General features: G+C 47.8%; 1 protein-coding gene across 10 annotated transcripts in view; it reads left to right on the forward strand.

Moving 5' to 3' along the window:
* Positions 1 to 22,323, forward strand: part of SIPA1L3 (signal induced proliferation associated 1 like 3) — a 235,554-nt gene that overhangs the window by 96,036 nt on the left and 117,195 nt on the right. Inside the window, exon 3 of one of the 10 annotated variants that reach the window (XM_068527221.1) lies at positions 2,072 to 2,148. The exons of 8 other annotated variants lie outside the window; for them this stretch is intronic. The gene's annotated coding sequence lies outside the window, so the exon portion shown is untranslated. One more of the 10 variants, XM_068527224.1, reaches the window with a different exon arrangement.

Here is a 22,323-nt window from a genome sequence, read left to right on the forward strand (position 1 = left end):
CTACCATCTTATACAACTGTAGCACAACTATTAAAACTAGGAAATGAACACTGGTCTAGTACTATGAACTAAGTTACAGACTTCAGTCAAATTTCACTAGTTTTTCTACTGATGTCCTTTCTCTTTTCCAAGACCCTATCCAGGATCCTTACTGCATTTAGTTGTCATGTCTCTTTAATCCTCCTCCAATCCGCATCGGTTCCTCAGTATTTCCTTGTCTTTTATGACCACGACACTCTGGAAGAGAGCTGTCCTGTTATTTTGTAGATTGTCTCAGTTTGGCTTTGTCTGATGTTTCCTCATGACAGGGTTGAGCTTATGCATTATTTGGCAGAGGTGAGGTGCCCGCCTCGGTGCATGGCACCAGCGGGTCCCCGTGTCTCATCACTGGTGATGTTAACCTGGATCACTTCATCAAGGTGCTGTCTGCTGGGTTTCTCCACTGTCCGGTAACTGTTTTTTCCCTTTGCAATTGATAGTTATCTTGGGGGAGGTGCTTTGAGACTACACTTGTTTCTCCTTGAACTTGCACCTGCTCATTTTGGCATGCGTTGGTAGGGTGAATCTTGCCTGCAACAGTTATCACTGTGGTATTTCCCTAATGGTGATTTTTGTACGTCCCTCATTTCTTCTACATTTATGAATTGTCCACATAATTAGTTGTGTTAAGGGAGACCTGTCCCTTCTCCCTCATTTATTTCAGTTATTCGGTTATTAACATATATCTGTATGGCATCATAGATACTCATTTTAATCTAGCTCGTCCCTTTTTAATGCGGTAAAAGGTTCCAGTTTCTGAGTGAATTCCTAGTATTGCCTCTAAAACCGCAGGAGGACCGGCATCATTCCTACATGGTAACGAGCGCCTCAGGGACTGGAAAGCAGGAGACAGGGTTTCATTTGTTCCTTCATTCGTTTCTTTCCTTCACTCAACAAATAGGCCTTTGAGCACCTACTGTTATGGTCCAGGCACTGGGGATTCAGGAATGAACAAAACAAACAAAATCCTTTCCCTACAGGAACTGACATCCTACTGGAGGATAAAACAATAAGCAGACAAACGAGTAAATGTGGGGATAAGTGCTACAGGGATCAGTAAAGCAGGAAAGAGGACTGACGGGGAGCAACAGTGATTTTATTTTATTTTATTTTTATTTTTATTTTTTTTGGCCGCGCCGTGCGGCTTGTGGGATCTTAGTTCCCAGACCAGGGATTGAACCTGTGCCCCCTGCATTGGGAGCATGGAGTCTTAACCACTGGACCGCCAGGGAAGTCCAAGGGGGTGATTTTAGACCAGGTGATCCAGGAAGGCCTCTCTGAGGAGGCCCTGAAGGGAAGGAACAAGGCAAGTCCCCGACTTAATTCTTCCATCTGCCAGCCAGGAGAGCTAAACGAATTCTCTCACTTCTGAACAGGGTTTCAGGAATTGTGGCAAACAGGAAAACGTGTTACCTCTCTGAGGGGCAGCCCCTACTGAGCTCTAGCCCATTTGTTGCCCTGGGGAAATGCCAAGTCTTGCCAGATCTGCTGATATTTTTTCCCCAATAGAAGACAGAAATGAGGAATTCTTGCTTGTCCATCGAACCCAAATTATGCTACATCAGCTAACTTTCAGGGATATGTGGATGAATATCTTTTGTTCATTTTCATTGTATTTATTTATTTATTTATTTATCTATTTATTTATTTTAAATATTTATTTATTGGGCTGTGCCAGGTCTTAGTTGCGGCATGCACGATCTAATTCCCCGACCAGGGATCGAACCCAGGCCCCCTGCATTGGAAGCGCGGAGTCTTAGCCACTGGACCACCAGGGAATTCCCTCATTGTATTTATTCATTGTTACCTTTGGAACAAAAGATACCAGTTTTTCATTTTGGTAGGAATGTAGATTTTGTTTTAAATATATGTATATATATTCAAGTTTAAAAGTGAGTTGTTTTAAAGGAACTACTAAGTAATTGTACAGCTGGGACATAGATGCAGTTGAAAAGGAAGGGTAAAACACAGCTAGTGAGGTTTGGTAAATGCTGTCCTGTCTTGACGTTCCACTCTTTCTCCTCTGGATCAGGGGTTCTCAGCCGGGGACCTGAACTGAGGCTGGCAAACGATGACCATGGACATGTGCCCTGAGCCCTTTGTGTCATGGTGGGTGTATCAGCCAGGAATGCTTTCAGCGGCAAGAACAGAAAACCCAGCTCACGCAGCTTAAACAAATGAGGCTCAATTTCTCTCCCATAACAACAAACCCAGAGGTACTTGGCTGCCGATGTCAGTTCAGAGGCTGAGGGATGTCTGGGCTGGGGCCTCCTTGATTCCCTTGGCTTTTCCCTCATGGTTGCAAGGTTGCTGCTTGCAGCTCCAACCGGAACAAGGAAGAGGGAGAGTCAACTCCAAGCAGTGTGGTTTTTTTTCAGTTCTGAACCACTTCAGCAATCCCAGAATCCCCCTCCCCAGAAGATTCCACTTACATCTCATTGGCCAGAAATGGGTCACATAGCCTCCCCCTATTTCAGGGAAGGTGAGAAATGTTGTTTGGCTTTTCAGCCTCTCCCGAGGAGGAAGCCAGAGAAAAAGGGAACTGAGAGTGTCAGTTGGGTTATCCAGCCAACAGTGTCTGGCTCCACGGGAGAACAAAAACAATAATAATGAACATTAATGGGTGCAGACTCTACGCCGCGCCCTGCTGTAAGCACTTTACGTGCATGATCTCATTCAGTCCTTCCACCCACCCTATGATGTCGCTGCTGTGATCTCCCCATAGTAATGACTTGGAAACTGAGGCAGAGAGTGGTGACGCCCTTTATCAAGCAGAGGAGCCAGGGTGGGAACCTTTGCAATGTCTCCAGAGCCCTCGCTCTTGGCCACTACACTTTGTCGCTTCATAAGAGGTCCTGGGGTCCCAGACTGCTAGCTATCTGACCTCAGTTTAAATTCTTCTAGGAAGGGAGGAACAGGGCAGCATATTTTGCTTTAGGGAAGTTTTGATCATTAAAAAGCTTCCTCGTGAATCACATCTGTTCTGTGTAACTGCCTCTCACTGGTCCTGGTCCAGTCCTGATGAAGGGCACCAGCCACACATCTTCCTCCTGGCAGCCCTTTGTGGCTTGCAGATGGCAGAGTCTTCTCCTGGCCTCCTTTTCCAAACACACTGTACCTGTGCTTTTAACTCTTCTTCCCAGAATGGCGCTTCCAGCCTTCTTTCCTTTCTTGGGGTTCTGCTGGTTGATTCAACACACATTTAATATGCGCCTCCTCGGTGCCCATCCCTGTAGTGTAGTGGTGTGGGTGAGACGGCCTCATGGCTGAGTGGGCCCTGTACTCAGGGGGCTCCTCGTCCAGGGAGGGAGGCAGGCCCTCAGACAGTGACAGCCCAGGGTGGTCAGGGCTGTATGGGGGAACCCCAGGGGCTGATCAGAGCCCACAGGAGGTGTCCAGGCAAGCCTGGGGGTCAGGGAGATCTCCTGCAAGCAGCTTTGGGCTTTGAAGGAAGAATAGAGATTTGTCAAGGAGCAATTTCCCCCCTCTTCTCCACCTCCCCTTTCTTCAGTGAAACTCTTTCACTGCAGCTCTCGTTGCTGAATCTGCACCCCCTTCCTCTGTAAGATGTAGGGTTTGGACTTGGGTTTCCATCCGTCCATCCAGCAAACATATCCCACGTGAGCACTAGGCTTACAGGGATACCATCTTGGATCGAGAGTATTTGGGGAAAGCTCTGTAGGCAAACAACCCAGAGTCATGAGAGTCCTAAGAGGGAAAGCCACAGGGCCATGGGAACTCTGAGGAGACACCTGACACTGACTTGGGGCTTCAGGGCCAGCTTCTTGAAGGCTGCGAAATCCATCACAATGGGCTGACACAGTGGCCAAGAGCACAGGCTCCAGAGTCCAGCTAACCTGGGGTCTAGTCTTAGCTTGATCACTGACGAGCCCCAAGTAGGGAGCCTAACTCTAGGAGCTTCTGTTTTCTCCTGAGGTTGTTTTGGGAATTACAACGTGACTGTGAATCTCAAGTACTTAGTGCCTGATTGAAGTAGTCACATAATAGATGAGATGGCGATGGTGGCCACTTGGATTCATTAGCCTTTACTGCACGGCAGAAGTTAGGCAGCCTGGTCACCAGCCTGGAAGAGAATAATAAGCATTCACTGCTGCTGCTAGGATTATTTATTCAGCAAATATAAGTGTTTACCCTGTGCCCAGCCCTGAGCCAGCATGGTGCCTGGATATAGCTGGACTGTGCTCTGCAAACAGGGCTTGTGCAGCTGAGGCCTGGGCCAGAAATTTTACGGGAGAAGAGACGAGTTTCCTTGGTGGGTATTGGAAATCCATAACTTTCGGTCTCCCAGTCCCCTTTCCAATTAGTCCCCAGGCCTTTCAGCATTGGCCTCTAGCGTGTGGGCTGCCCTTGACCTCTGTGGCCAGAACGCATGGATGCTCTCTCTGCTCAACCCATCAGCCGAGTCCCAAATTAGACCTGACAGTGTGATTTATTCTCTGGGATGGAGCTGGGAGGGCAGAGCCCCAGTGGGTGATTCCGAGGGAAGGTTGTCAGCCCGAATTAGCCCAGGCCCTTCACGCGGACTTGCTGTTTCAGCTTCCTCTAACTAATAGGGTTTTCCCAGGGTGTTGCTGGCTTCTGAGCAGCCTCTTCCCAATTCCCAGGGGCTGAGACTTGGCTGTGATCCCTAAGGAGCTGTGTTTGATGAGGGCCCCGAGGCCTCAGGCTCTGTCTGAAGGGAGTGGGGGCTCTGGGTCCTTTCATCTGCCTCATCAGGCATTGAAAGTGGCGATTCCCCAGGGAGTAGTTATGCAGTCTGCCCCTCTCATCCTGAGTTCAGTACTGGCAGCTGAAGGCCACTGCCTTGCTCCTCACCTCCCGGTCTGTAATCACAGCTGTCTCTGCCTTTAGCTGCCTTCATTCATTCACACAGAGTGCCAGTGAGAGGCAAGAGTCTGCTGCAGAAGCAAATTAACCCTGAAATCCTAGAGGTTGAACACAGCAAATGTCTATTTCTTACTCATGACCCAAGTCAGGTCAGCTGGGGGCTTTGCCTTGAACCTCAGGGACCCAGGATGGGGCTCCCCTGTCTTGTAGCATCACAACTGGAACACACAGTCTCCAGGGTCACCACGGCAGGACAAGGGAACTAGAGGGTCACACCGCAGCACTTAGATGCCAAGGCCAGAGTGATGCAGTCCACCTCTGCTCACACCCAGAACTAGCCGTGTGGCCTTGCCTAACTAACTGCAAGGGGCTGGGATGTGGGAGCATGTGGGTGTTCAGCGAGCAGTAAATATCCTGGCCACAAGAGGCAAGTGTGGTATTTATTAAGCACGTACTGTGTGCCGGGTTTTCTAAGAGGGCTCTGGAAGTACAAAGGGGCCTCTGTCTTCCTGGAGCTCATGGTTCGGTGGAGGAAACAGAACCTCAGTAAGAATTCATAGAAGCAGCTGTGTCATTACATCTGCACTAAGTGCCCTGATGGAGGAGCCATGACAGCCTATCCGGGGGGACCTGACATGTTTCGAGAGGTCAGGAGATGTCTCTCATAAGGACTGCCATTTGAGGGGAGGCCTGAAGGATGTGTAGACCTTAATGGATGGGGGGAGCATTCCCAGTAGAGGGAACAGCATCAGCGGAGTTCTGGAGGTAGGAAGGAGCTTGATTCTGGGAAGGAACTGGAAGGTGGCCAGCAAAGCTGTAGGATACTGAGTCGGGGAGAGGAAGCTGGGGGCAGACCATGCAGGGTCTGCGTGGCTGTGAGGAGGAGTTTGGTATTTGTTAACACCTACCTTTTGGAGCTGTTGAAAGAATCAAATGAGCTCAGTCATTCTTTCAGCAAATGCTGAGTTTCAACTCTTTGGCAGACAGTGTTTCAGGTCCGAGGGACGTAACTATGAACAAGATGGACAAATGTCCCTGCTCCCCTGGAGCTGGCATTCTTGAGGGAGAGACAGATAAGAAACCAGAAAAGAAACAAATAAAATAATTTTACTTCGTGAAAAAACTTCTGACCAATGAAAGAGGGTAATTTAATAGAGAGCATTTAGTTTGGATTCTTTTGGCTATAAGTAACAGAAAACCCCATTTGTGCCGACTTAAACTGTCAGGAAATGTGAAGGCTCCCCAACCCCAAGTCCAAGTGTTTTGGGGGGCTGCCTTCTGGACTGGTGACTCGGCAGCTCAACATGGATGGCGTGGAGAACCCAGGTTCATTCTGCAGCAGCTGGGCTGTCCATGATGCACTTTTACCTTAAGACAGGTCCCTCCCATGATCATTGGGTGGCAGTTGGGACATTGCAGGGAGTCTCAGGGGTGGGAACAGAAGCTTTTTCAAACTCTGTGTGCCCCAAGGATCTCTGTAGTCCACCTTTGTAGGCAGTGAATTATAGGGCCAGTGGGAGAGCAGCGGGGAGGCTTCTGCCATAGTCCAGATGGGAGACGATGGAGGACAGAACCAGGATGGGAGGGAGTGGAAGGTGAGGAGGGGGGCAGGTTAGGAGGTAGAATGGCCGGGGCTTGCTAACAACACGGCTGCTGGAAAGGATGCTGAGCACATGCACGCGTGCACACACACACACACACACACGCACACACACGCACACACACACGCACACACAGAGATATCTATCCGCCTTGTACTGTGTCCTCCTCTTGTAAAAGTCTTGGTACACATTTTTATAGTACAGGCTCTGAGAAATCTTGCAGGGAAGAAACCTGCTTCTTTGACTATGGAACCTTTTTATTTTCTGAAAGGCACTTAGTAACATGTTCTGCGGAAAAATTTGAAAATTTTTGCTTTAATAATAATTCTCATTTTTGTGGCATATTAGAGTCACGTGGGGAGCTTTAAGAAACCCCAAGGCCTGGGCCCCACCCCAGAACATTTCACTAGAGTCACCAAGGGTAGGACCAGGCGTGGGATGGGGTTTCTTTTTAAAGCTCCCCAGATGTTTCCAGGGCGTGGCTGAGGGTGGGAACTATTGCTTTATTGTGTCCTTCAGTGAGCTTCATGTTATAAAGCTGTGTTGTTTATATGCATGTCTGATTATCAAAGTAATACTTGCTTGTTGTTTAAAAAAAAGAAATCAAAGGACCCAGACTCTGCCAAGATAAATCACTTTTTCAAGCCTGGAGCGTTCCTTCCAGATTAAAAAAAAAATACTTGCACTAAAAAAAAAAAATACTGTATGTATCCCAAAACAAGATGATTCCCCATCTTTCCAAAGAGAAAATTTTTTTTAAAGTTTTGGGGTCTACTTGAAATGTTTAGGGATATTGATGATGTAATCAGTTGCCTATCTATGTTTTTCAGTTTATTAATTTTGTGACACATTTAGAATCATGACATCAAAAATGTTGAATTCAAAATGTGGCTTAGATCCTCTCACATCATAAAATGTTACACTCTTCACAGGCCTCCTTATCATCATTAGAGCCCCTTTTTTGAGTCATCCACCCATATTTCCAGAGTACACTTCCACCTCCATCTGAAGTGCTTGTGATGTGGAACTTCTTGAATCTGTGTATTAAGTTGTTGCTGGAAACTGTATCCCAAGTAGTCATATATCATTAGACAATTTTTTTTTAATTCCCCTTTTAGTTGTATATTGGTGATCTCTAAAGTGTAGCCAATAACTTTTACTATGTTACATTAAGGAAAAAAAAACACTTTGATTTTTTTTTTTAAAGACAGTTACTGAAAATGAATAAATGAAAAAATGTGAACATATAAAAGCAGTTACATAAGCACTCATTTTTGAGTCAATCAGACTAATGATTCCGATATGAATAATAAATGACAGTTTAGGAAAATTCAGTTTCATCCCACACAGCAGCACTTTGCCTCAAGATAGTTTTCAGAAAGACACAGCCTTTTTTCAGTTTTCAAAATTCTAGTTAATTAAATGAATGTTGCTTACAATTATTTGTCCCTATCTTGCTCTCTGTCTTTAAAGGGCCTCTTTAAGTGACTTATAACACTTGGAATCGTGAGGTCAAGCCCTCGGGAACAGTTCCTGAGTCTATTATAATATATGCCTCCTTTTTCATTGTTGCCAAAACTAGCATCACTGAAATCTTTAGATGCTAATGTGGCTTTTCCCAAGTTGCACTTTGTTCAAAATAAAATAATATGAAAACTTTGAAACACAACTCTTATTGCTGAGGATCATTTTCCAGGGGGGAAATCTTGGTTTATATTTGGGTAGGTCTTGTATTCAAACTAAATTAAGTAGGTTAAACACATACAGTTAGCTCAGTGGTATTTGATCTTCCTGCTATGAGCAATAACTTCTTGGAAAGCCTGAGTTCTCTAACTTGCCCAGCTTAATCTCATTCATTCATTCATTCATTCATTCAGTATTGATTAATTTCCTGTCAGCTACCCTAAGAACCAGTAAAGAGGACAGTAGTACAAAAGGCCCATGTTGGAATCCCAGCCTTCCACTTCTACCTGTGCAAGTGTGGCCAAGGCACTTAACCTTCCCATGCCTCAGTTTCCCCATCTATAAACTAGAGATGATAACACTGCCTTCCTCGCAAAGTGGTTGTGGGGATTCAGGGGTTTAATACAGATCCACAATCCCAGGTGGAATGTTACCCAAATAGACAGATTATCATCACTGCAGAAATATCGATGTGATGGATGCTTCCCTAGACCCTGCTGGGTATAAGCTGTCCATTGCTTTTCTAAAATCAAAATCATCCAGAATCCCAAAACTCATTTGGCCTAAGAGGTTCGGAAAGGGCAGCTGTATATATAAAACCCTTAGCATAGTGCCTGGCACATAATAAGTTCTGTGTAAATGGTAACCATTTGTTACTGTTATTATTATTTAAAGTACCTACCTCACCATCCTTAATCATCATCATGGAAATGCAAGTGATAACCACAATGAGATGCCATTACACACCCACCTCAATAGGTGAAATAAAGACAACATAGGAGGAGATGAGGTCAGAGAGCTACATGTGAGGCCTTACAGGGACTGAGGCTTTTTCCTGAATGTGTAGTGGGAGGGTTCCGAGCAGAGGAGGGATATGATCTGACTCAAGTTAGCAGAGTCCCTCTGGTTGTGTGTGGGACCAGGGGAGGGAGCCGGGAAATCAGGGAGGGAGCTCCTGCTACAGTTCATGGTCCAGGCTGGCGGGGGTGGGAGGTGGTGCAGGGAGAAGCACGCAGGTCCTAACCATGATTTGAAGGTGGAGCCAATACTAACTATGAATGGACTGAATGTGGGGTTGAGAGAAGGAGAGGGGTGGAGGCTGGCACTGAGGTTTTGGCCTGAGCACCAGGTGACTAGTGAAGGCATTGAGTTGAGAGCCAGCAGAGTGGCGATTTGCAAGGAGAAGGTGAAGATGGTGGGAGAATCAAGGATAGAGCTGATGGGAGTGGATTCAAGAGAAACACAGCTTTGCTTTTTTTTTTTTTTTTAAGAGCTGTTTTAAAAGGTGTACAGAATATTGATCATGAAATACAGAGAGTTCCCACGAACTCCCTCTCTCCCCACTCTAAATAAAAGTTTCCCCTTTTATTTACATTCGTATTAGTGTGGTACATTTTTTTTAAAACTGATGAACCAATACTGATACATCGTTGCTAACTAAAGTACGTAGTTTACAGTTAGGGTTCATGCTTTGTGTTCTACATGCTATGGGTTTTGACACGTGTGATATGTATCCACTGTTACAGTATCATACAGGGTAGCTTCACAGCCCTGCCTATTTGTTTGCACCCTTCCACCCCTTGCCCCGCCCCCCCACACAAAACCACTGATCTGTTTACTGCAGAACAACAGGACTTTGTATCCATCTCCCTGGCAGACATGAGCCTGTGAAGGTGTCTTCCGTCGTCGCCCCTCCCACCCCGCCGTGTGTTTTGTTTGTTGCTGTGTCTCTAGTGCTTTGGCCACACCTGACACAGTAGCTGCACAATAAAGATATGCTCAGTTAGTGTCTTCTTGGATTGGGGAGGGATTAGAATCAGAAGGAGCCCTTGGAATCAGAGGCTGTCATGCCAGAGTGTGACAGTAGTGTGTTCTGTGGACCTGGGCTTCCCAGTGGGCTCCCCTCCACACACCATGGGTATTAGGGGGAAGGAATAATTGGAAGTGTAACCCAGACATCTGTGTGCCCTCCCCCAAACTAACCATTTACTGAGTGCCTGGCCCCGTGGACAGGACTGACATGTCTTCCCCATCTGTAAATTAGCATAATGAGAGTATTGACCTCATAGAGCTATTGTAAGGGGTCAGTGGGATAATGCTGTAAGACACCTGTAGGTGTTTCATAAATGTGATGAGCTATTAGTCTGACTTCATGGCATTCCCCATCTACTGGGGGGAGATAGATATCAAATAATCACTCAAATAACCACATAATTTAACTGGTAATTAAACTCTAAAAGAAAAGTCCAGAATGCCTTTGAAAGAGAGTTACAGGGCTGGAGGTGGGGTCTTATTCAAGGCTGGAGTGGGGTTGGGAGTGTCTGAGAAGAAGTGACCTGTAAGCCTAGACTTGAAGGATAAGTGGGAACTTGCCCAGGGGCGGGCTGGAGGCTGGTGTTTTGGGGCAGGAAGAAGAGCCTGTACAAAGGCCCTGAGGTGTGCTGGAGGAACAGAGGCTGGTGTGCCCTGAGCAGAGGGATGGGGGGACAGGTCAGCAGCCTGGGTCATACTGGGCCTGGCGAACCATCCATAATGATTTGGACTTCTTCCCATGGCCCCTGAAGGGTTTTAGGAGACCCACGATGCTGGTTTGGTTTGGTTTAGCTTTTTAGCTCCTGTGTGCACTTTCAAGGCCTGGTGTCCTGACTCCCTCCTCCCCCAGAACAGTTTGTACCAACTGCTGCAAGCCAGGGTCAGGGTCAGAGACTCCAGCCCTCCCCCGTCACCTTGAAGTGCCGTGCTGCCTTCTGGCCGTCAGTCTGCAGGTCTGGAAGGAGCTTTACATAAGGAGAAGGTGCCCTGGTTCCAGACTCATCAATCCTTAGGAAAGAAGCAGCTGGCTGATCCATCCCAGGCCACTGGGAGGCCCGCAGAACAGGTCACTGCAGCATCGCCTCTTCCTCAGAAAGGCTCGGGGCCTCACTGGTTCATGATCCCATCCTCTCAGAGAAGGGACCCCAGCCTGCCCCCCTCAAAGATGGCCTTGTTTCCTCCTGGGCCTGGAGCTGCCAATAGCTCCACCCCCACCCATTTCCCTGTTTCTTTTGTAAGGTGCCAACCAATATGCTTCTCTCAGTTCCCTCTTGCGGGCCAGGCCCTGGAGAGAGGTGGGACAGGGTGGGGAGGAGAGTTTCCAGGTTACCTTTGTCTCCTCAGCTCTGCACAGGAAATGGCTATTTTGTGGGCCAGGAGTTTGGGGAGGCCCTGTGCCCCAGCCCCTCAGCAAGGGCTCAGATGAGTCCTCCAGCCTGGGAATGGTGTCGGACTCCCAGGGTATATGGAGAGGCCCAGGTACCCTGAGCGGCTCCTCTGATCCTGCCCTGGCCTCTCCTCTGCTGGAGTGGCCTCTGCCAGTTGCTGGGTAAGTGGAGGGCCTTGCTGTCCCTTCTTCTGTCCTGTCCATGGCCGCCCATTCCCAGAGCTTCCAGAGCGGGGCTCTGACCCTTGCGGGGGGATTGGGGAGGTTCCCTTCTGAGCACTTGGGTGCATCCTGTCTCGGGAAACCCACAAAACTTTTAAGTGTGGCTTCTCAGCAATGCGGTAGTTCAGAGGCTCTTATAGAGACTTTTAAACTGATGGAGTCCACATCCAGACCTGAGTGGCTGGCCCCGTGGCACTCAGGATCTTGCTCAATCCTCCCAACAACCCTAGGAGGTAGGTATTCATAGGAAACAGATGAGGAAACCAGGGCACAGATAGGTCAGGTCACTTGCCTAAGCCCCACAGCTGGGAAGTGGTGGAGTCAGGATTTGAACCCAGGCTGTTTGGCTTCATAATCACTGTGCTGTGCTGCCTGCCTGCCCACTCTCCTTATCACATCACTGTTTTATTTTCTTCTTAGTACTTACTCAGTTTGTTGACTTGTGTACTGCCTATCTACACCCTTTAGGATGTAAGCTCCTATTTGATAATATGAATTATGTGTCTTGTTTGGTGGTGTAAACCCAACATCTAGTACCTGGCACACAGGAGCTGCTCAATAAATATCTGTTGAATGAATGATCCAAAGTTGCCAGTGAAAAGGATGTGGAGGAACTGGATCTCTCATACTTTGCTGGTGGGAATGTCAAATGGTACAGCCACTCTGGAAAACAGATTGGCACTTTCTTAAAAGCTAAGTGTGCAACTGTCATATGACCCAGCCATTGCACTCTTTTTTTTTTTTTTTAATTCATTTATTTATTTATTTTTGGCTGCGTTGTGTCTTCGTTGCTGCACGCGGGCTTTCTCTAGTTGAGGTGAGCAGGGGCTACTCTTCGTTGCGATGCGTGGGCTTCTCATTGCGGTGGCTTCTCTTGTTGCGGAGAACGGGCTTCAGTAGTTGTGGTACGTGGGCTCAGTAGTTGCGACTTGCCGGCTCTAGAGTGCAGGCTCAGTAGTTGTGGCTCACGGGCCCTGTTGCTCCGCAGCATGTGGGATCTTCCCAGACCAGGGCTCGAACCCGTGTACCCTGCATTGACAGGCAGACTCTCAACCACTGCACCACCAGGGAAGCCCCTATACAACATTTTTAAATGGCAGAATCATGCAAATGGAGAACGTATTGGTGGTTGTCAAGGGTTAGGGATAGGGGGTTATGAAGGAGTGGGTGTGATTATAAAAGGTAACATGAGGGATCTCTCTTTGTGATAATGAAACTGCTCATATCTTGGTTGTGATAGTGGATACACAGACATACACAAGTGATGAAGTGGTATAGAACAGAAGACACACACGCAAATGAATACAGGAAACCTGAATAAAATCAGTAGATTGTTTCAATGTCCATTTCCTGGTTATGATATTGTACTTCATTTTTGCAAAAAGTTACCATTTGCCATACCGGGTAAAGTGTATATAGTATCTCTCTGTATCATATCTTACAAGTGTACTTGAGTTTACAATTACCTCAGTAAAAATGGCTATTAAAAAAAGTTGCCAGTGAGATGGGAAGAGAGAGAAAGGGGGAAGTGGAAGATGGATCTGTCTGCAGAGGTGAGGGAGATGGGCAGGGCAGGGCAGAGCATAGGGCCTGTAGGCCATGGGAGGGGTTTAGGGTTTACCCTGAGGTCAGCCCCCGGAAGGGTTTCAGGCAGGAGAGGGACCTGGTCAGATCTGCATTTTTAAGTGATAACTGTGGCTGCAACACTGAGAGATTGGGGTCAGGGAAACTGGAGGACAGAGCCTACAGCAAGTGGGCCTGAATGCAGAGGAAAACGAACTGGCCAGAGAGCCTTGTAGGTCTTCAACAGACCAGTCTGTGAAGGAGAGGGTCAGGGATGACTCCTGAAGCAAGGCGCTCAGTTAATGTGTGTGGTCGGCAGCCTCTATGTCTTGTTTGGGGTGTGAGTTACACAGGTGTAGACATGGGTGAAAATTCATCAAACTGTGCACTTAAAACAGGTACATGTTACTGTATGTAATTATACTTTATTAGATAGATACCATGAAATCATAATGATAATAAAATAGCTCACATTTCTTAAAGCTTTTACTCTGTGCCAGGCTCCATGCTAAGCACTTTGCACGTGTTAGTTCATTTTATCCATACAACAGTTCTGTGAGATGGGTACTTCTGTTCTTATTTTATTTTATTCTTAAATTTTTTTATTAAAAAAATTTTTTCTTTTTGGCCGCCCTGCATGGCATGCGGAACTTCCCCAACCAGGGATCGAACCTGTGTCCCCTGCAGTAGAAGCGCAGAGTCTTAACCACCGGACCACCAAGGAAGTCCCTGTTCTTGTTTTATAGATGAGGCAGCTCAAATGAAATCACTTGTCCAGGGTCACAGTGGCAGAGCGGCCACTGGCACCAGGGCAGGCCAGCTCCAGAGGGCAGGTCTCCTTGACTCCCCTTTCATCTCATTTGGGGCTTTCCCTTGATTCCGATGTAGTAGTGCTGCACCGCAGCTGGTGGGGTCTCCTCACTGAAGTCCTGAGGCCGTGTGCTATGTCAGAGAGCCCAGCTGTAGTCAGATCTCAGGGTACCTACATCCAGAAGTCCAACCTTTGATTCAGGAACAGAGTCGCTGCAGGAGAGCCAGGCTGGGCTCCTTGTCCTGTCTCTCATCCTCAGCTCCAGCCAGCTGGGGATTAACCCTCTGCCGTTTTCAGGAGAAATAGAACATAAGAAACTGGCTGCAACTGGGTTCTTGTGAAGAATGAAGGAAACGAAGTAACCCACTGCTGAAGGTTTCCAGACCCCTTGTGTGCCAGGGACAGCGCCACTGCCTGTTTCTGCGGAATCACATGTGTGGTGCTGACCCAACAGGCAGGGGACGTGCAACTTGAGACTTGTAAATGTTCTCTGTACGTTGGGATTCAGCATCCCTTCCCGTTGGTGTCTCAGATGCCCCATTTCCCTCTTGCAGGGATTTTCCTCTGTTTATTAACAGTCGAAAAATGGCTGCCTCGTTTGCGGTTCTCGGTTAGGATGCTTTTAGTTGCAAGTAACAAAAACACTGACATCATCTGGCCAACGGTAAAGACATTTAATATGTCTTGGAAGTCTAGAGGTGGGTGGGCTGCAGGCGAGGTAGGGTCAGCGGCTCAGATGTCTGCCATCAAGGTTCTCAGTGTTAGCTTCGTCCTAGAGCTTTCTCTCTATATATACATATGTGCCTCTTGGTCCCAAGCTGGCTGCCAGTGACAGGGCCACCTGCTTTCTTGTCCACAGACATCGGGAGAGAGAGAGGAAAAAAAGAGCCCAGTCCCTCGTGGGTTATAAATACTTCCCTTTAGTCTAGGATTGGTCCAGCTGAGGTCATGTGCTCTCCTTACCGGGCCAGTCAACTCCGCAGAGGAATGCCATGTCCTGATTGCCTTTGACCAGTTGGGGTCCACCTTCGAGGGGAGTGGGTATTGAGTAGACAACCAGATGCCTGCCACAGCTGGGAAAGGCCTCCAGACTCAGTCCCTGACCGAGGCAAAGTTAACAAATTGTGTCAGGCCCAACAGATCGTGGCATTTGAGAACAAAGATTTTCTTTTGAAGGAGTGGAGTGATTTGTGTCCAGTTTCTGCCTTCTGCCTCTTCTTCCACCCTCACGTAACCCCAGAAATGGAGGGCAAGTCAAGTCCTGCTCCCACAGACTACTTGTCTGTTGGCGGAAACAATGTGTGTGTTGCCTCCCGTGTCACTGGGTAAATTTTTGTTGTTATTTTTTCCTTCTTCATCCTCTAGCCCTCCTTCCATCCCCTCCCCGACTCTGGGGTGACTGTGGTGTGTCTGTAGCTAGGTACATATCCTTGCAAAATATATATTGAGGTTTGAGGAAGGAGTCTGCTTCCAGAAATGGTTTTGGGCTCCATATCTTATTCTTATTCTTCCTTTTTCTTCCGGGTTTCACCAAATGCCGTGTTTTTGAGATCTCGTTGCTCTGCGTGCTGCAGTGCATTACGTCTGCCTGCTGAACAGTCGTATGTGATGTGCATCTGCCACCCTCACATTTCTAGTCCCCTGGTGTTCAAGTCACCCCCAGCTCCACACCACCACGGCCAGTACTTCCGTGAGCCCCCACATACCTGTGTCCTTCTGAACCCCTGGGGTTTATGTCCAGGGGTCACATTGTGGCTGGAGACGGGCATTCTCTCTTCCCCCAGGGATGGCCAGGGTTGCTCTCCGTGCTGCTGCTCTGGCCAATGCTCTCCCCAGCGGGCAGGAGGGTCCAGCCTTCCCATTGGCTCCTCACCACTTGCTGTCATTATCCTGCTTCCTAATTTGTGTCACCCCAATGAAGTGGGGTCTCGGGTTTTAATGCTCTGATTACTGGTCTGGCTGAATGCATCTTCGTGCCTCTTCTTGCACCTCTTACCCTGAGTCAGGCTTCCCTTTCTATGAGTGGCCCCTTCAGAGCTGAGGCGAGGCAGGAGAGCATGGTCATGAGAGGCAAATTCTGGAGCCAGATGGCCTAGGTTCGAATCCTGACCCTGCCATTTAACCCAGCGAGTTAACCTCTCTGAGCCTCAGAATTTCCTTAAATACAAAACAGGAATGGTAATAGGATCTATATCCTAAAATATTTTGAGGACTTAACAGATAATATATATAAAGCACTTAGGATAGGGACTTGCCTGGTGGCGCAGTGGTTAAGAATCCGCCTGCCAGTGCAGGGGACACGGGTTCAAGCCTTGGTCCGGGAAGATCCCACATGCCACGGAGCAGCTAAGCCCACGTGCCGCAACTACTGAGCCCACGTGCCACAACTCCTGAAGCCCGCGTGCCTAGAGGCCATGCTCTGCAACAAGAGAAGCCACTGCAATGAGAAGCCCGCGCACCGCAATGAAGAATAGCCCCCGCTCGCCGCAACTAGAGAAAGCCCACGCGCAGCAACGAAGACCCAACGCGGCCAAAAATTTTTTAAAAAGCACTTAGGACAGTATCTAGCATACATATGATATGAAAATATCAGCAATTATTATTATCACTATCATCATCATTATTGGGTGTTTCAAAGTTTCTAGGGGAATTCCGTGGCGGCTCAGTGGTCAGGACGTGGGCTTTCACTGCCATGGATCCAGGTTCGATTCCTGGTCAGGGAGCTAAGATCCCACAAGCTGCGTGGTGTGGCCAAAAAAAAAAAAAAAAAAAGGTTTCTAAAGATTCAAATATTTTATCCTTTCTTCTTTTCATTCACATCAGAATGTCTGCCTGTGCAGGCGCTTCCGGCTTCTCTCTGGTGGCTCCTTAGGAACCATGAGAGACAGTGAAACTTGTAAAAGACAGATCAGGTCTAGATATACTCCTTTCTCCCACATTTGAGTTGGGTGGTATATGTTCATTTCCATGTAAGTGGTTTTTAATTTTTAAAAATATGATATATTTTAAGAAATTATAAAACATTATAAAAGCCTATGAAGTAAAAATCCAAAGTCTCACTCCTCCTTTCCCTGTACCCCCCCCCCCCCAGTCTCACTTTCTGGAGATAAAACAACCATTGTAAAGGGTTAGCTGTGTCGGCCGTGTTGTTAAGCGTATGGGCTCTGGAGCCCTGCCGGCCTGGGCTCAAATCCCGGTTCCAGCACCGACTGGCTGTGTGACCTAGTTATATTAGTTTGGTATTGCTGCCATAACAAAAAAAACACAGACTGGGTGGTTTAAACAACAGTTTTTTTTTCCAGTTCTGGAGGCTAGAAGTCCAGGATCAAGGTGCCAGCAGAGTTGGTTTCCTCCAAGGCCTCTCTCCTCGGCTTGCTGGCAGCCGCGCTGTTGCTGTCTCTCCACATGGTCGTGTCTCTGTGTGTGTAATTACCTCTGGCTTTATCTCCAAATACAGTCACATTCTGAGGTACTGGGGCTTAGGACTTCAACATGTATGCTTGACAATTCTGTGCCTCAGTTTCCTTATCTGTAAAACGGAGACAGTAATTGTATCTACCTTGTAGGGTTTTCTGAACATATGATATGTAACATACATACACACACACACATATATATATATATATATACACACACACACACACACATATATAAAGTGCTGGCGCATGGTAAATGCTAGATTCATATTTGTAGATATTATTATTATTACTATTTATCAGACTTTTTCCTCCAGATATCACATACTTTTATATATATGTATGTATGTATGTATGTGTGTATATATGTGATAATACTGTTTCTCCACGGCTTGGTTTGTCCCTTATCAGTGTCTCTTGGGTATTTTACCCTATCAGCATGTTAGATGTGCCCTCATTCTTTTTAATGGCTGCTTGGGGTTGTATTATATGGATTTATCAAAATGCATTTAATCAGTTCTTTAGTGAGGGACTTTCAGGTTGCCTTCACTTTCTTCTGTCTCAAGCAGCTGGGGAGCCTTGTCCAGGCAGCTTTGGGTTCTTGGGCCAACATTTCTCTTGGTTTTGGAATCACTGGATCCACAGACATGCATGGTTTTAATCTAATTGACAAATTGCCTTCAAAAAAGGTTATGCCAGTTTGTACCCCCAACAACAGAATAGGGACCGGTTTTCCCTTTCGTGTTGGGTTTTGTTTTGTTTTTTAATAAATTTATTTTATTTACTTTTGGCTGCATTGGGTCTTCGTTGCTGTGCGCGGGCTTTCTCTAGTTGCGGCGAGCGGGGGCTACTCTTCATTGCGGTGCGCGGGCTTCTCATTGCGGTATGCGGGCTTCTCATTGCGGTGTCTTCTCTTGTTGCGGAGCACGGGCTCTAGGCCTGTGGGCTTCAGTAGTTGTGGCATATGAGCTCAGTAGTTGTGTCTCGCGGGCTCTAGAGCGCAAGCTCAATAGTTGTGGCACATGGGCTTAATTGCTCCGCGGTATGTGGGATCTTCCCAGACCAGGGCTTGAACCCGTGTCCCCTGCATTGGCAGGCAGATTCTTAACCACTGCACCACCAGGGAAGCCCGTATGTGTTGGTTTTGATTAATGGAAAATTTCAAACATATACGGAGGTAGTAAGAAGAGTGTACAGAGCCTGTCTCCAAATCCCACAGTTTTCATCACACAATCAAGCTCGCTTCATCCATCCCCCTGTCTCTGGATTATTTTGAAGCAAATCTCAAACATTGTATCATTTCATTTGGGGCATTTTAAACTCCACACCCTCAACGCGCCTGTACATTATGGAAGAGAGGAAGGCGTTTCCATAAGATAATCCTTGCTTTGTGTGGTGCTCTTCACTTTCCAAGTGTATCTTCTCCTTTCATTATCAGGTGCTCCTAAAATGTAGTCAAGGCAGGTGTATCTGTCAGGAAAACAAAATCCACTCTAGGTGTTTCAGACAGAGGGAATTCAACATAGAGAATTTGGTTAAATTAGTGATGGAGGAGCAGAGAAGCCAAACAGGGGCAGAGGGGCAAGCAACCAGAGCTGGAGGGATGCAAGAGGGAGAGGTTATTACCAGCACCCAGGGCTTTGAGGGGAGTGGGGAGGCATGTCCTACCCGAGATGCTGTCCAAGGTGGAGGGACAAGAGGGAGAACCATCCTGGCTTCTCACCTCCTCCACCATCCAGGTTTCTGCCATTGACCCCCATTGGCGGAACCTAGCCAGAATCCTGGGAAATGTAGTTCCCTGTGATCCGGAGCAGGTCAGGCAATGGGTCAATCAGGGAAGTTTATCCCATTTTATTCATTTATTTATTTATTGGCCACGCCGTGTGGCATGCGGGATCTTAGTTTCCCGACCAGGGATCGAACCTGAGTCCCCTGGAGTGGTAGCGTGGAGTCTTAACCACTGGACAACCAGGGAAGTCCCTGACCCCATTTTATAGATGAGAAAGCCAGAGGGTCTAAATGACCTGGACAGGGGCACGTTGCTTAGGGATAAGCACCACTTCAGACACTGTGGTCCCTTGTTTGCCTGGGAAAGCTGCGGCAGCTCTGTGGTCATTGCCTGCTGGTCACTGCTGCCTGGGACAGGCCTCCCTTGGGAGGCTCCAGGCTGTTTGCCCATGGTTACGGGTTCTTCCTTTGCTGGAGGAATCCTCTCCAAGCTTCCCCATCCCACGCTCAGAGCAGACACTTCCTTTTGTTCTGGGTCAGAGGATTGTGTGCCCTGACGTAAGGAAGGCCCTCCTGAGGACACTCTGTGCCCGCAGGCAGAGTGGCTCCTCTTGATGGGAGAGTTATGGATGGTGTGGTGTTCTCAGGGAGCCCCTGCATGAGGCGCCTGTGTCCTGGGCCAGGAGAGAGGCCAGAGGAGTGTCATACCACTGAGCAACGCCAGCGGACATTTAGCAGGCAGCTGCGCACCCAGCTGGGCACTGGGCTTGTGGGAGGGGCAGGGTGTGCCGTGCGCCCTCCTGGAGCTGATGGTTTCCTGGAGGTGGGGAGGCTTGGGGGGGAAGGGTCGCGCCAGATCTGCAGACAAGGAAGTTAAACAGCAATGTGAGGGTTAAATGCAAGTGTAGGAGGTCAGTCACACAAGAGAGCCCCCAGTCAGAAATGATGAGGATCGCTAACATCCACTGTGCCCTTCTTATAAGCAGGCCTGGTTTCAAGTACGTGACACTTCACATGGATTAACTTATTTAATTCTCATAATAATCCTATGAAGGAGGTATTACTAGTAGCCCCGTCTTAGGAGAAAGGCAGAGGGTTAAGTAACTTGCCCAAGGTCATACATCTAGGAAGTGGTGTACCAGGAATCCATATACCAGTAGTGGTAATAGCAGCTAACACTTCTTGGTGGTTACCTGTGCCAGGCGCTGCCCTCAGAGCTTTATATATTAACTCGCTTAATCTTCACGTCAACCCTGTGAGAGAAGTACTTTTGTTATTTCCATTTTACAGATGAGATAACTGAGGCACAAAGAGGTTAAGTGACTTGCCCAAGGTCACACGGCAGAACTGGGATTCAAACCCAGGCAGCCTGAGTTCAGAATCCGTGCTCTTAACTGCCACACTGCACTAAGTCAAAGATGAGAATTAACATTTGCTTGCAGGACGCTTTATGCTGTACTTTTTCAGATTTTATCTCATTAGAGCAGAGACAGATCACGGTAGCCATTTGCCAGGCAAGGAAACTGAGAGGATAAAAGAGGCTGATAGAAGCTACCATGCATCCCTGGCATCACACCAGGTCCTGTGCTAAGTGCTCCACACGTATGGATATTGATGTTTCCTCCGGAAGCCTCACAGATGAGGAAACTAAAGCTCAGAGAGATGAAGTGCCCTGTTCGGAGCTGGAAGGTAGTGTAGTTGGCACTCAGACTGTAGTGCCTGTGCTCCCAACACAGTATACGTTCTCCAGAGACATCATTCAGGATCATTCACCAAATGTTGCCTGTGTGCCCGCTGTGCCAGGCACTGTGCTGGTGCTGAGACACAACAGTGCACAACATTGGCATTGATCCCAACCCTCAAGGAGCTCCCATTCAAGTAATCAGATACAAGCAAGGCTGATGTTCACCAGCCACCACCTGTTCTGATTGCCTGTTGCCTGTGCCATATGGGATTCTAAATATTTTATATCTCAATCTGGTATATAAGTAACACAAACTCAACTCACAGTGGCTTATTCAGCTAGAAAGTCCAGAGAAAAGGCAGTTCTGGGATTGGTTCCACAGCTGCACATGTCAGGGCCCCAAGTGCATGCTCCTGAAATCATCTTGACCTTTCCTCATGGTTGCAAGATGGTTGCTGGGGCTCCAGGTAACACATCCTCTCACAGCCATGAGGCAGAAAGCAGGGAGCCAGCTAGGACCATGGTACTGCTCTTTTATGAGGAAGCATTCGTACCTTCTAGCAGACTTCTCAGCTGGAAAAGTGAGTGTCTGGCTTTTCAGCCTCAATATTGGCAGGTTAGCAAAGAAGAAGGGGGTTGGAATGTGGCGAGACGGGTTGAGAGTGTTTGTTCTGGCTTAGGGGGAAAATAGTGAGCTTTGCCTTCCACCCAAGCCTGGCCCCAGGCGGCTCTCTTCATGCCATGGACATTTGTACATTTATTCATACAACGAGGGAAGAGAGCCTAGAGGTTAAGAGCGTGGACTCTGGAGTCAGTCTGCAGGATTTGAACCCAGCTTTGCCATTAACCAACAGTGTGACCTTGGGCAGATTACCTCACTCTATGCCTCAGTTTCCTCATGTGTAAAGTAGGGTTGATAATAGTACCACTCTCAAAGGATTGTTGTGCCAGGACTTACCTGGTGGTCCAGTGGGTAAGACTCCGTGCTCCCAATGCAGGGGGCCCGGCTTCAATCCGTGGTCGGGGAGCTAGATCCCGCATGCATGCTGCAACTAAGAGTCCGCATGCCACAACTAAGACCCGGCGCAGCCAAAATGAATTAAATAAGTAAATAAATAAATATTAAAAAAAGGGGGGGGATTGTTGTGCCGATCAAATGAGCTAATACACATAAAGTGCTTAGAACAATGCCGGGCACATAATAGACCCCATATAAACATTAGGCAGCGTGATTATTCATTCTCCTGTTCATTAGACGGACTTGAACATGTCCTCAAGGTGCCAGCACTCCTGAGAGAGTCGATACAGACCCCAAGACCACAGGAGCTGCTCTTGTGGGGGGCTGATGCATGCACACACAGCACCCAACAGGCGTGCCAGGCAGTCGGCCTTTCCAGACACCACATCAGGCAGCGGATGGGCCAGACGGGGCCCCAGTAGCTTTCCTGAGGGGCAGTGCCAGATGGGCTGGGGAAATCAGAGAAGGCCTCACCCAGGAGGTGGCTTGGGAACTGGCCAAAGGAAGAGGA

This window comes from Eschrichtius robustus, chromosome 19 (assembly GCF_028021215.1).
Source record: "Eschrichtius robustus isolate mEscRob2 chromosome 19, mEscRob2.pri, whole genome shotgun sequence".
Classification (NCBI taxonomy): domain Eukaryota; kingdom Metazoa; phylum Chordata; class Mammalia; order Artiodactyla; family Eschrichtiidae; genus Eschrichtius; species Eschrichtius robustus.